Raw genomic sequence first — 15,991 nt, 5'->3', positions numbered from 1 at the left:
GGGCTAAATAAAAGGTGCAACTTTAGAGTAAAAACCAAGTTGCTTTTTTAAAATCAAGAGCTGGAAATTTTTTTTAACTTTTATGTACAATGAATGATAGTTTCTATGAGTAAAGAAAGAGCCCACCTAAGAAAAAACACAGTTTTTGCATAAAATACATGCATTTCCATATGCAGTGTAACTTGCTACTTAATTCTACAGGGAAAAAAATGACTAGACTTTGCAATAGTAAGGAAACAGAGGTGAGTTTATTAAGATTACTTAAATGACTCTGGAACACAGACAAATATTTGGAAACTTTTTGTCTCACAGATGCTGAGGGAGAGGCAAAAAACACTTTTCACCATTTCCAGTCATTTTCCTAATTTTCTCTTTCTTTTCCCAGGTTTGTAGATGACTTAAATGAAGAAACAACACCATAGAACTGTTGTTGTTGGTCCACAAATATTTCTTGTTTTGACCTGTATAGAAATAATTTCAGTTCAACTGTAAGAATTGCTAACTGCTCGAATTAGAAGGAGGAAAATGTAGGTGCTCTCCTGCTTTGGCGTTTTGAAGCCTTGGAACAGCATGCTAACAGATCCTGCTAACCCAACCACTGCCCTCCCAGATTTGAGATCAAAGAGTCACGTGTCCCAGGTTCCCACTGATTGAAGCAGCAACCTCTCAGCAAGTGAATAAAAAGACTCCACATCTTTTTCCGAGAGTCCACTTTTCTTCAGTACTTAACAGATTCAATATGTTGCTGGGAGCATAAGGGCATCCTTCTATGGTGGTTAGAAACTCACAGGCCAGGCTTTACTACGCTGATAACTCAGCCGCCAAGAGCACATTCCTCACTTTGTTCATAATCCCCATTAATTAGCCCTTGACTGTGGCCAAATTCCAAGTCAAATCATTTTACTTGGCCCTACTTACACCTTTCCTGGAACTCTAAATGCACATCATTCTTCTCCTTATGCTGGCTGCTTGCAGCTTTCCTGGAGCTGGTCAGCAGCCTGTTGTGGTCTACAGGTGCTTGGACTTCAGGGGAAGGAAGCAGGGGGCCCTGCAGGGAAACACTTAATAATCATGGGAACACACAGACACGCTCTTTTCCTGCATGTCCTCTGGGAGCTGAATATTTTGTAGTGAAAGTGGCCCCTGAAAACATAAAACATATCCAGAATAATCAGATCCACAGTGATAGAAAGCAGATTTGTGGTTGCCAAGAAATTAGGGAAGGGGCAACTGGGGAGTGATTACCCAAGGGGTAGCAGATGGACTTCCAGGGTGAGGACACAGTGCTGAAGCAGAGAAAGGGAGTGACATAAGTCAGTGTGAGTGCTCTAAATGCCACAGAGCTGTTTCCTTTAAACTGGCTAATTGTTATGTGAATTTCACCTCAGTTTTAAAAAAAAAAAATGTAAGCTGCTCTTCTCTCAAATTTAATTCACTCAATATCAGCTCCATTACGAAGCAGTTTCAAGGATACATTTTGAGAGAAAATTTACATCATCAAATCAGTCTATAAGAAGAGAAGCTAAGGCAGCCCCAAGATGGCTGCCACCATGAAGAAGACAGCTACAGAAAACGTCAGCGTTACTTTGAAAATCAACAAAAGATAAATTTGTGCAGAAGACGAGTAGAATCCTGGAGCAAAAGGAAGAAATAGAAGTAAAAAAGAAACAACTCTAGAATTTAGACGATGCTTGTGATGACATCATGCTTGCAGATGATGATACCTTAGCAAATTGGTGATGTTTTCATTAGCCGTTCTCAAGAAGAAACATAAGAAATGTTGGAAGCAAAGAAAAATTTGCAAGAAGAAATTAGAATACAGAATAGAATCAATTCAGCAGGTGTTAGCAGATTTGAAAGTTCAATCACCTGCAAAATTTGGAGCAACATAAACTTTGAAGCTGATGAAAGTTAAACACGTTATAATACTTCTAAAAATTTGTTTAATAAGCTCGAATAGTGTTTTTTTTTTTTAAAGAAGAAAATCTAAGGGCCTGGCATGTAGCAAAGTTGTAGGCACTTTGTTAACATGCTTAAAGCCCTGGGTTTAATCCCCAACACCACAGAAGAAAGAGAGAGAGAGAGAGAGAGAGAGAGAGAGAGAGAGAGAGAGAGAGAGAGAAAGGGAGGGGGTTGCCATGGGTTCTGAGACTGAGGTGAAAGGGTAGTCTTCTCAATTTCCTTCCAGACAGAGACTGGAAAGAAGGCTGTCCTTGGACGAGGCTGTATTCTCACCCAGCCAGACCTCATGCATTAAGATCAAGGGGTCAGAAACAGTAGCATCTTGGCATGCTATTAGCCTACTTGCTCACAGCTGGTATGTAAATAGATTTTGCTGTTGAGGGGACCCCCCCTTTGGCTGTAATGACAGGGTCCAGCATGGTGCCAGGTGTTTTGGCGCCCAGTTGCTGACCTACCTGTTTTGTACAACTTGAAAGGACCAGGCAACAGACTTGAGTGACACCCTCCATCTTTCCAGTGAGAAGTGGGCTCACAAAACCCACAGTGCTTGGCCTATACTGCAGGTGCTACATTAAGCAGTAATTAAAGAAATGTAAGGTCATACATATCAGACTATTACACAATCCAGCCCTGACAGGTGCTTAAATATACCTATTTATGAATGTTCTACCTTGTCAAATGCATGCAAAGCAGAACTGCTTGGGTATGAGCTAATTGACTGGATCAGTGTTTCTAGTTCTCTCCAAAACTTTATTTAGAAAAAAAAACCAAACAAAGCATGTTTATGTTTAAAAAGTATAATTCAATTTTGTTCTTTCGTCACACTGATTGTGAAAGATACATTACCTGGGTTGGCTCAGTGCCCTAATTGCATGAGCTTCTGAGTTTCCATAAGCCCTTATTTACTAACTCAGAACTGCCCAGCTGTCCTTTCTGAGCTGTAGCGTTGCCCAGTGTATAATTGGTGCTGAATTTTTGGTTTGTTTTCCAGTGAAAACATACAGCATACAATAAAATTTAGAAAACCTGTCAGCACTTTTGCAATGTCATAGATACTGAGAACCAAGAGAGTTTAAATTCCAAATGCCTCACTTTAGAAATGGAGACCAAAGAAGTTGGGCGACTACTCCAGTTCTGCAGTGGTTAGTTATGGTGTAGGACTAGAATCTGGTACTTTCATTCCACTGGATCATTGGTTTTGATCTATCACTTTGCTCTTCTTCTCTTAAGAAGCTCTGAAGCCAATAAATGATGCAATTACACAAAACATACTATGATAGCACTTCCAAAATTATTTTTGCATGCAGGATATAATGAAACAAAACAAAACAGTACCTTAGGAATCTGCATCACATCTCACACATGTGCCTCCCCTAGCAGTAGGCAAATCTAGCAGGCTGGCCCTTTGCTGAAACTTTAAAACAAACCAGGCCAATTCTGAGGTCTAGACAGGCCCCAGACAGGGCTTCCCAAAGCTTTGAAATGCTGCTTTAGAACAGGGTAATTTAGAGCCAATTTAACCCAGAAACCGAACTGACATTTGGAACATTTATTTTGAAAACATTTTTAAAGCATCTGCTCACTCCTTTAAAATACGATGTCGTGTTTCACATGGGCAGACAACTGCCATCGCAGTGAGAAACGTAGACTCACCAACTCGTGGAAAGTTTTAAACCCAGAAATGTACAGCCTCCTACCTACGGGCTTTTACCCAGGATACAGAAAAAAGCCATTTTATGAAAAGATGTCTCAAAAATTACGTGTCATTTTTACATGGCTCACTGGTGCCATAGAAGCTTAAATTTTAGGCAAAATTCACATGTCCCAGAGTCCTGGGAACAATTCTGACCACCACTGTAGTTCAATGTAGCCACATTATTCACTCATGCAAAAGCATCATTTGGTGCAGAATGTGGTCTTGCAATTAGTAGATACTTATCTTTTTTTTTTTTTAGTGAAAAGATGAGTGCTCTCCAGATACCTCTGTTCTAGGGTACATAGACTGGGCTATAGTCTTTCTACAGAGCAAACAGGAGCCACCGGTAAGATGCTAGAAATCCTACCATCATCTCAATGCTTGGAAAGTATGCAAAGCAGCCAATAGAAAATTTCAGACTCACTTTCTTTTGTGGATCCTGCTGTACTACGTATTGAGAGAATTTTGCTTTCCTAGTGAACAACCAGTATTGCACATGACAGTCTGTCAAACACTAAGGAACTCACACCATGTTGCCTGTGTCACAATGGGACTGAGTACGTGTTTGAGAGCTTGTAAAAGCATAGTTGCTCCCTCAACAATATATGCTTATATGACCTATTGTTAATTACCTGAAAATGTAATCGTAGGAAATTGGACCAAGCTTTGACAGTCTCTGCAACCTCTGCGTTCTTCTTTTAATACTTATTAGTCATTTTAAATTCAGCTTTTTAAAACTCTTCATCCAATTGCCCTTCGGGAACAATAAAGTGGCAATTAGGTATGACAAAAGCATGGAATAGACACAATTACTTATTACTATAGTAAAAGAAAAAAGATAGCTCTATGAACCTATCAAGCCAATCTGCAAAATGGAATGAGGCGCTGGACCTTGGGAAATTGTATCCAAATATTTGTGGAATGTAGTTTTGGCTACCTCCCGAAAGAGTTATTAAACGATTTTCTTTTATCAGATAATTTATTGCCATTACATTTTATATTAATTTAATGACTTTAATCAGGCAATCATCATTTATTTGCCTAAATTACCAGTCCCTTAGTACTTCATCGGCAAAAAGAAATATTTCATAGAACATGAGGCAAAGCCTCTAATTACTAGTAGAGTATAATTTAAAGTAACTTCAACAGGTATTGTAATTTTGACCAATTGACGTGCTAATTTAGAGAATCAATTATCTCCTAAACCCTTTTAATTTCCTGCCTTGTTTAATTGGCAGTGGCTGTCCAGTTACACATCTGGCATAGTGGCAATATTTGCATCTGCAAACCTTCAGCCAATCAACCAGTTGAACCTGATTGTCAGGTCACAGATTTGTGGTTCAAAAACTTTGATATATTTATACATCAAATTTTTTTACAATTGGTACCAAACATAAACTTTTCATAGTCATAACCATCATAAATGCTTCATGTATCCTTCCTTCATCATTCAACTTAAAATTTTCAAAATAATTTTATTCATATAAATCATCTGGTTTCCTTTCTTTCCTTTGGTCCCAATTTTAAAGGACATTCAACCTCAAAATCAATTAGTTAATCAGTCAATCAGTCAGAGGCAACAATTTGCTAGATGGCAAAAACAGAAAAATTGAATTCTCTCATCTAATGCTACCAGGTAAAACTAGTAATTATCACTTACTACTAAAAGTAATGTTATGCAAATCTTTGGAAAGCAATAGAGCCAGAATGATCAAATAATGTCCATGCATTTTGAAATATAGAAGTAACACTACTTCTAGAATTGTATCGAGTAAATAATTCCATAAATGGAAAAAAAAACCCTGTATTCTAAAAACGTCCTTTCCAGTGCTGATTTGAATAGTAATGAACAACAATAATTAAAACACTAACAAAAACTGAAACAAAAATGTCTAATTATAAGGAAATATTTCAATAAGTTATATCAATAAATAAAATATCATTAGCCATGGAAATTGTTGATGTCAAAATAAGAAAAATGTCTATGATGTTAAAGGTAAGAGGCAAACTGTACATGGGATGATGTAACAATGTGAAGAAGGTTACCCGCGAGGCTCATATAAAAGGAAGTACAGAATTACTATTGTCTCTAACAGCAAAGCTAAAATGCTTCTGGTGTTGCAGAGAAGTTGTCCCATCCCTTTGGGGGATTGTGGAGCTAGAATTCCAGGATTCCAGAAAATAGAAGGCATTACTATAGAAGGGAGGGTTCCACACAAGAAAAAGATGTGTCATGTTTACGGACTATCAAGGAATTCCATTTGGTTGGATTATGGTATATACACACAAGAAAGGTAACACATTCACCTGTGTTATGGTTTGTATTTAGATGTCTACCCAAAGCCTCATGGGGTCATAAGTGAGGCTTTCTCAGAGGTGGCTGAATCTGGGATTAAAGGTGTGTGAGTAGTGAATCAGTCCACTGATTGGGCTGGCACCACTCTCATCTCAGTAGCCTAGATAGGGCAGAAAAGGGGCAGAAAAAGCTGGGTGTGGGGACATACACCTGTAATCCCAGCACTAGGGAGGCTAAGGCAAAAGGATTGCCATGAATTCAAGATCAGTTTGAGATACATAGTGAATTAAAAGCAAACCTGGATTACAGAACAAGATCTTGTCTCAAAAACAAAACAACAAAAAAGTTGGATATGTTGATTTGCACATGTAATCCCAGCATTGGGAGGCGGAGGCAGGAAGATCACAGTGAATTCAAGGCAAGCCTGGGCAATATAGTGAGTTTAAGGCCAGTCTGAATCACAGAGCAAGGCCCTGTCTCAAAAAACAAAAACAGAACAAAAAATCCAAAGTGAGGGACAGAGGTAGAAAGAAGCTGCTAAGGTCCCTTGCTTGCTTTGCTACCTTCTGCCCACCATGAACTGTTTCTCCACGGAGATGCCTGTCTTCCATGCCACCCTGTCTTGGAGCCAGCCAAGTATGATCTGAAACTTCTACAAACTGTGAGCTAAATAAAGCTTTTCCCCTTTAACTTTGGGTGTTTGTCTCAGCAGTGAGAGACAAGTAACTAAGACAGCCTGGAAAGAGAACAGCATCTTGTTGCAGAGAGATAAAGGGATAGAAGCTGCTTTAAGGGACAGGCCATGTGCTGCCATCCAAAGGAGACAGGAGAAACTAAGATTAAATCCTGCTCCTGTCATCTGATAACTTTGTTACCCTGGCCAAGGTCATAGCTTAGATCTATGACGTCCCTCCAAAGTGACATGGGTTTGGAGGTGATTGGCTCTTGGAGGGTACCACAGTCAGTGAATTCATACACTGATGAACTTGATGGCGGGGTGTTGAATGTGGGAGCTGGTGGGAGGTGTGTCCCTGGAGGTGTGACCTGGAAGGGTGTATTCTTGTCACTGCTCTTCCCTTCTTTCGCTGTTTCTTGGCTGCCACGGATTGAGCAGCGTCTCCTCTGCCGTCTTATTTCTGCCTCAGAGCAGCTGATCACAGACTCCAACAGTAAACCCGAATAAGCCTCTCCAAAGTCATGGGTGTTGGGTATTTTGTCCCTGTAGCAGGAAAGTGGCAATGACAAGCAAGTCACTTCAGCAGTTTGAGTCCTGGTTTCGTCAGATACCCAATGACAGTGAGATTTACTTCTTAGGGCTCTTTTCTTAAATTAAAGACAGTTATTATTAAGTTCCTGGCACCTGAAAGGTATTCAACGAGTTGTACTTGTTATTAATAGGAGTAATTTGATATCCAAGTAAAATGGCTGACAGCAGAGAAGGTACAGTGGAGCCACTTTAGGTCCCTCCTCTACTAGGTCACACATAAACAGATGAAGTAGGAAGAAAAGTGATCTAGGTGGAAAATTGCAGCGAAGTCAAGGATCATCACAGAGGAAGAATCCGTAGTCTTAGGCTAAGGTGCGTGCAAGTTTGATGAGGTAGAAAGTCTGTATAACTTGGGGACCATTTTTATTTTTTAATTCTTTTTGAGACAGAGTCTTGCTATGTAGTTCAGGAGGGCCTTGAACTCACTGTGTATCCTAGGCTGGCCTCAAAGTCTCAGTGGTCCTCCTGCTTCAGCTACCCAAGTATTGGAATTACAGGTGTGAGGCACCTTTCTTTTTTAAAACAATGTCAAGTCCAACATGAATATCTGTTTGGGAGGATAAAACATATTACAAAATAGAGAAACTTGATAAATACTACTAAAGTCACTAATAGGCCCATAGTTTTAATGAACTGCTTGACAAACCACTATAATTATTTTTTCATAGATATAATTTTTGTTGATATCTTCATATGATAAATTTTCTACAGTACACATAATTTTCTTCAGAGAGAATAGAAAGACAATTCCTTCTTTCCTCCAACTTGGCTTATCAGAAATCTTTTCTCTTATTGGTAGCTTCAAAAATTTTCCTTTGACTCAAAAGTCATTTTTGATGAAGCCATATAAATCTTTAGGATTCTTTCCAAATTGAAAGCATTTCTATTTTCTTTTACATATGAGTTGTTATATACATACTTCTGTTTGTAGTGCTGTACTGCTATAGCTTCATGTCTGACAGAGGCTGATACATTTTATTTTATTATTCTCACTTTTATGTATACTACATATCACATTATTTTACATATATTACATATTACATTAGTGTTACATATTTTGTTACTCACACTTATATATATATATATATTTAGATGGTTCTGCTGATAGGACAGAACTAGTGTGTAGACCCTTTGACAAGAGAATCCCTTGCTTGTAAGTTTACAAGCTTAAGGACAGAAAGACATTTCCACAGACACTGCTCCCTGTGCGGGCCCCTCTCTCCTCCACAACTGCACAGCATCATGCACTGCAAGCCTGAACTTGCTTCTTTTTGGCCAGCAGAGTGTAATGAAGGGGAAAGCTAGAAGTTGTTCCCAATCCTGGGACAGCCAGCAATCATTATAGTCAGGAGTACCTCTCCAGCACGACTATGTCCCATGAACGCTCTAAGCTCAAGTCACCTCCCCTTAACTCAGTCTCTATCTGAACTGGCATTTGACAAGAGGGAAAATATGGCCAAGGAGAAGTTTGAGTGCAAGTGGGAATCACCTAAAATCTCTTACTTTTCTGAATTTTACAAAACCTACAGCCTTGTGAACCCACCATGGTACCCTTTCCTCCTCTGGTTAGAATCCTGGAAAATGCTTGTTTAGAAGAGGGTCCCCAAAACTTAAGTTACCCCTGCTTTGGGATAACTCCCTCCCTTTTAGCAATAACAGGAATAGTACATGGACAAAGTAATAGAAATTAAGGTTTTGAGCCACAGGAGAGGAGAAAATTATGCTGCCATTAAGATAAGAAAAAATCACAATGAAAGGAGTGGGGTTGGTTTGCTTTGGTTATGGAATGGTCAGGGAAGATTAGTAAGTCTCAGTACTTAAAATGCCTGGGAGATGTCATGCACTGGAGCTATCAAGCAGGCAAAATTACTTCTGTGTGTGATTCTCTGATTAATCAAGCATATTTCTCTAGCTTCTCAACCTTGCCTCTGTGATATATGTTTCCACTTTTGACCCTTTCATTAATTCCTCGCTTGGCCATTCTATATTACACTGAAAACAAATGTACTTACCGTGATAGTTTTTGAAAAACCACCACCACCCAAACCCTGCACTGTGAGATGACTGTGGGTCAAGTGTGGGGAAGGAACTCGACATTAAACTTCAGGAAAGTTGCAAAGTCCCACTTTCTATTCTCTGTCTTAAATAATTCACACTGCCTTCAGTGTTTTAAAAGGGTCCTGCCACACAGAACCAGCAGGAATCTCCATTTACTGTTCTCTCCGCCAATTCTCCTAGCTTGGAATAAGAATAAAAGAGATGATAGATAGTTCACTTATTGTCTTGGTGTTCATTTAGACCATTTTGTCTGCAGTGAAAACAGTAATCAGAGGATGAATCAGCGGTGAGAGCCATTGTGGCTACTGTACATGACTGTAAATTCATGCTTGTTGAGGCTAGCATTGCTCGACAGACTATTTTTCATGTATATTACCATTGCTATCTGTTTGTGTCCTCTATTGATGGTTAATGCATCTTCTGTTATTGTTTCATGTAGCAAATGTGGTTATCCAGTAACAATACAATGATGTAAGGAATTAAATATTAATAGGCAATTTATAAAAGGGCTGAAATTTTACATCCCAATAGATAAAATTGAAAAATGGAACATGTAAAAGGCTGTAAGAATTGGAAGGCGGTTTCTTGCTGAATGTGTAAATCAGAAGGGCTCGGATCTTTTTAGTGTTGTCTAAGGATCAGCAGAAGTTCAAACCTAAATGTCTCTGATGGAAGCTAGGTAGCACCAGCTAGCATGAAGGGAAAAACAATCTCTGCTTTGCCCTTTTGGAAAAAAAGACTCAAGCAACTGAACTGATGGAATAACAACAGAATAAATGAACGACAGAATGAATTGGGGCAAAAGAATAATCTGACACAACCTTTTAAAAAATGTCGCTCTTAGGGTACTTGACAGTGCTTGTTTTTTAACCACTTGCATTTCTTCAATCCTTTTCTGGAGCGGCACTTGTCAAATTGTAATTCCTGGACCCATCTGGGTCACAATGCCAGCACAGTTTTACAACTCACGGAGAAACCCATTGTCACAAAATTCTGCCCTAACTAGATTCAAGGTCTATGTTATAGTGATTTGCCCCAAATTTAGAGACTTAAAATAACAATCATTTTGTCATCGCTGCATCATTTCCGTAGGTCAGAATTTGGAGAGGGCCCTGCCACACGGTCCTATCACAGGTGATAGTAGGAGCTGAAAGAACAGAGGGGCAGAGCAGCTGGGCGAGAGCTGCGTACTTCTCTCCATGGATCCTCAGAACCCTCTGTGTAGCTCCTTCACGTTTTTCCATAACAGGGAAGCCTCATGTCTTGCGGAACCAAGCATAAGTGTCCCCCAAATAAGGTGGAAGTCACATTACTATTTTAGGGTTAGCCTTGGAAGGCATACAGTATCACCAAACTCCACGAGTCCAAACAGTCACAGAAGTCTAGTGTCCAGGGGAAGAGATATATCACCTCTCTAGGACAGTGGCAAGGAATGTATGGATATACAGTAATACCTCGGTTCTCAAATGCTTCTGTTCACAAATGATTTGGTTCTCAAACAAAAGTATTTGACAAAATGATGCTTCTGAGGGGCTGGGGATTTAGCTCAGCGGCATAAGTGCCTGCCTTGCAAGCAGGCAGTCGTGAGTTCGATCCCTGGTACCAACAAAAAAAAAAAAGGAAAAAGACAAAAAAAAAAAAATGATGCTTCTGTTTACAAACTCCATATCAGGTGACAAATATGACCATAGCCATCTTCCCTACACAAACGCAAACACAGCCATCTTTACCAAATTGTAAAACAAACTAAGTTAGTGAACCGAGGTGCCACTGTGGTTTTTAATTAGAATTGACAGAATTTATGATTAACTGGATATGGGGAATCAGGATAGAGAATGGAAGAGGATTCCAAAATTGGTCACCTGGATCGGTGGGAGTCCTACTCATCATGGCATGAAGATAAAGTACAACAGTATTGATTTATTTTTAAAAGTAGATGTAGGACATCTCTTAGCAAAGATGAATAACAAGGTGATGGATTTCTAGAATCCAGGAGAAACCTGGGGCTAGAAGCAGCAAGCTGAGTCTCTGTACCTAGGGAAGCTGAGGTTTGAGTGGATGGAGATAAAGAATAAATCAATGGACAGAGGGAAATTAAGTCTTGAGGCTAGCAGGGTGTGGTGGCGCTACTTGTAATTCGAGCACGCTGGGAGGCTGAGACAGGAGGACTCCAAGTTCAAACCCAGCCTGGGCAACTTAATGACTCAAAATTTGATTTTTCTTTCTTTTTTTTCCATACCAGGGATTGAACTCACCATGCACTTGCAAGGCAGGCCCTTTATGCCGCTGAGCTAAATCCCCAGTGAATCAAAATTTTAAAAAAATTTGAAAAGAGCAGGATGTAGATCAATCTGAAGACCTTGGGTTCAACTTCCAGTACAACTGTTAAGAGAAAGAGGAAGGGAAAAGAAAGGAAAAAAAAGAGAGAAGAAAAGTGAGTGAGAGAGAGAGAGAGAGTTGAGGTTGTTTGAATGTCCCAACCACTATACAAACAAACTATACTCACTCCAAGGAGATGAAACACAGCTGACACCAGGGTCACATCCTGCATAAATGTTATGGTTTGGATAAAAAATGTCCCCCCAAAGGGTCATGTGTTGAGAGCTGGGGCTGTTAGGAGGTGCTTAGATCCTGGGGTATTAACTTCACCGGTTAGGAAGCAGGAGCAAGTCCTTGGGGCATAGTCCCCTGGAAGGGTAGGTTTATGTTCCCGGCCCCTTCTTCTCTCTCAGACTCTTCCCTTCTCTCTTGGTCCCCAGATGCCGTGAGGTAAGCAGCTTTTCTCTGCCATGATGTTTCTGACTGGGTGACTGATTGTGGACTGAAACCACTAAAATTGTAAGCAAACTTTTCTTCCTTTAAGTTGTTTCCATCGGGTAGCCTGTCCCAGTCATAGAAATGTGACTAATACAGTAGATGAACAGGATTGGCATCTGGGGGCTGCCGTGGCACTGGTGGTACAGGTCGTGGCACAGCTGCCTGATCCCGAGGCCCTTGATGCTCCTCTCCACATCTCTCCCTCCTTAGGTGCAGCCCTTTGGCAGGGGGACAGGTAACTGCAGACACCCAGTTGCTAATCATAGCTACCCATTCATTCCTCCAATTCTTGATTTCTTCTCACTTTGTGGATTTTCTCCAACTTTTTCTTCCCTCCACAAGTTTCTCTTCCTTTCTAAATTCCAAGGCTGCTGCCACCCTAACTTATTCCCTTTCTCCTTCACTGTCAACTGAATCTAACAGCTCTGTCTATCAACAGATGGTGATAGTTAGTCCTGCATATGCCATTATAGTGGGGTGCACTGTCCTTTCAGTTCAAATATCTACACCCCTTCCCTCCTCCCCAACACAAGGAAAGGGCAGGGATCCTAGATTTTTCTCCACTTACATTGCTTTTTGTTTGTTTGATACCAGGGATTGAACTCACGACCTTGAGCCTGCCAGGCAGGCACTTCTGCTGCTGAGCCAAATCTCCGGTCCTAAATTGTTCTTTTGAAATTGGGGCTAAATAACTTTCACTTGGGTTGAATTTAGCTCTTCTCAATTTTCATCAAATCATTTGATATTTTCCTTTTAATACTGAATCCTATATAAAAGCCAGGTGATATAAAGATGAATTTGAAAAGAGCTTCTCACTCACAAATATGGACTCACTTGATTCTCTTAATAATGCTATGAGGAAGGCAGGTGAACAGGGACTATTATCCTCCCTGATTCAAGAAATGGAGATGAACAGTTCAAGTCACCTGCCAAAGAAAAAAAACCACCTCGCTAGGAAAGGTTGTGGCCCAAATGCAAACCCAGAGCACTAGGACACCATGGCACACTGCTTCTGAGAGGCCTGTTAGAGATGACTCCCATGACAGAGAAACATTTGGAATGATTCTTAGGACACAGAATTGCATGTAATGGAAATAGACATTCTGAAGAATCAATTTTAAATCAAGAAGGCATCAGCTGGATCATGTTACAATCTAGCCCTACCACAAGTGTTCATTTATAGGATTGTTTTTAATTGAGAAATATCATTGATATTTCTATCATAATTTTTTAAGGAAGATGATACTGGGTCATTTCTCTGGAATAACACCTTATATCAGTTACTAATGGAGTCCTGGTGTTCATTTTAATCATGTGTCCAGACATGGAGGGAAAAACGGAGAACCTTCCAGACTCTTCCAGATTCTTGGAGTGAATATATATATATATATATTTTTTTTTTTTTTTTAAATCGCATTAGCAAAATAACTCTTTCCTGGGGAGGCACCATGGAGGCTGAAAGAGGATTCTCCTGGCTGCCAACTGGGGGACTTTTGCCACCTTGCCTGAGGGCTTTCCTGGCTCTACCTTATTTAAACACATACGTTCACTCACAAGCACCTTTGATTTACAGCGCTGTAGCTCAACTGTTTTGAAAAGCTGATGTTGTGGAATCCTTAAGTCATCTGTGACCTAGGTCACTAAAGACAGGAGCAATTTAGTAAAAGTATTAATTGAAACTCTCCTGACAAGCCCCACTCCTTCAGATAAAGTTACACATCAAACCCACACAGGCTGCCGGGCTATTCTGAGCAGCCTTGGATTTTCAATATCTCATAAACAGGCCCCTCCATCACTACAATCTAATAAGGCTATAATCATCATTGACACTATAATGATTAAAATGAATAAAACCCATTAAGAAAAGTCATGTTGAGTTATTAAAAGTTTCGCTCTGCGTGATATGTAATCTTTTATCCATTTTTTATGATGAAATCTGTAACCATCTATCCACAAAAGACCATTAATTTACTGCTCTGTGGATGTTATCATGCTCTTTAGTTTAACAGCTTATCATTGATTTCTTGAGGGAGATATTATATTTGGAGAAATACACATGGAACAAAAGCCCGAATGTTGCTGTAAATTTCCCGCTGACAGGATGATCAAAGTATTGGCGCTGGTCAGCCACACGGGGCTGGCCAGTAAGTTTTCAAGAGGAAAGCAAGCCCTCAGGCTACCAGGAACAGATACATGTTTTCAGGCATCACAAATGCTTCTAGGGAAAGGTCATGTGTAAGGCGGGGGTGTGGTAGTGGGGGGAGAAACAATAAAATGTCCATTAACTGGAGCTAGTTAACTGGCTTATTGGCATCTATTAGAAACAAATTGCAAACAAAAGTGATCCTATTATAAACTTCTCCTCGGCCCCTCGTGGAGAGAAGCTTCTGATTGGCTCCAAAGAGGCTCCAGCAAATTCAGCGTTGTCAGATGGCTCCTTTACTTGCGAGGGGATTGGGTTTCTGCCAGCAGTGGGTTCCAGCCCTGACTAGAATGAAACACAAAGTTGGGAGGGACCCATGGCCCCATCCAACAGAAAGAGCCCTGGAGAGACAGCTAATGTACTCCTGCCACATTCTTTGGGCAGGGACTTTTCCCCCTTAAGCAAACAGCAGTAAAAAAATGTGAATGGGAAAGTGTGTACACAGAGCTGGGAGTTAAGTGGTGAGGAGCCGAGCTTCATGTGTACTTTTTCTCATAATAAACTCTGCTCTAGTATCTTTACTGTTCATCTCCTATTTAATCTTATTAACTGTAAAACCTAAAAAGATTCTGTGAAGCCAAGGAAAGGGTGTTGTCTTAGAAGGCGGTCTTCATTTTTCCTGAAATGATGAATAAATGTGTTTGCCAGCCTTCTCCTCTTGCTGAACAGATTTGCTGGGGTTCTCCCGCACACAGGGACGAAGCCCCACTACACAGGTGGGAATGGGGGGCTTATGTGTTGTCCTTGTTTTCCAGATTTGCTTCCTTGGTTGAGGGTCTGCTGGGTCCCCCCCTACTTTATCTAAATAAGATTAGGTTATAAATGTCATTCCATTAGCATACCATCTCTTTTACTAAGGGAAGCCTGTCTTTACAAAATAATCAAATATTCTTTATGATCCTCCCTCTTAAAAGAAAACAGCAAATTCCATTTATAAGGTTGAAGTATAGTTCAAAGCGCAGTGAACAGACATCGATTTTTATCAATCTTTGGAGAGTTAATTTAAGTCTACACCATTTTATCATGTAAGACAAAATGGTTGCTAGATGAAATTAAAAGGCAAATTCACCAAGAATAAAAGGGAAATTGTTCTTTATATAATATACCATTAACCTATGGAAATAACTGCTTTGGGGCATGGTTGAAGCTAATAGCTTAGTAAAAAAAAATTTTAAATGATGTAATACTTCTACAGATAAGAATGGCATTAAGTGCCTGTTAACTATCAGTCTTAACATTTCTGAGCATACTCTTCCCATCGGGAGCGAGACGGTTCACATGCCCTTTCCCGGCTCTCACTAAGCTGGGGGAATGGGTACCGTGATATCTGGGGCACAGACCAGCAGCTTCGTCTGCTCTTCTCAGACTTCCATCCTACCAGGACCCAGGGGGTTAGGGATTCCCCAAAGAGAAAACAGGATTAGGTGAGCTCCTCGTGAGTTTCCAGGTCTATGTTCTCCCTCCTTTTGGGGGTGTGTAATCAAGACATATTGTGGTATAAATACTTGACTATTCTAAAGGCCCTTCAGGGAATTACAAAACTACTTAAACTTTCTGATAAAAAGGTTAGAAGCAAATCTGTGTGTGTGTGTGTGTGTGTTAACATAAAGTAAAATAAATAAGCCAGAGAGAGGATAAGGAAATAAGGAATCATTTTAGAACATCAAAGAAGTCTTCTTTTAGTATATCTTC

General features: G+C 40.1%; 1 pseudogene; it reads left to right on the top strand.

Moving 5' to 3' along the window:
- The first annotated feature begins 1,538 nt into the window (after nucleotides 1-1,538).
- LOC100728973 (prefoldin subunit 4-like) lies at nucleotides 1,539-1,915 on the top strand (annotated as a pseudogene).
- Nucleotides 1,916-15,991: the final 14,076 nt, after the last annotated feature.

Source organism: Cavia porcellus, unplaced genomic scaffold, assembly GCF_034190915.1.
Source record: "Cavia porcellus strain 051 isolate PalLab524CR breed Dunkin Hartley unplaced genomic scaffold, mCavPor4.1 scaffold_2, whole genome shotgun sequence".
Taxonomy (NCBI): domain Eukaryota; kingdom Metazoa; phylum Chordata; class Mammalia; order Rodentia; family Caviidae; genus Cavia; species Cavia porcellus.
This window is presented reverse-complemented; position numbering and strand designations above follow the sequence as displayed.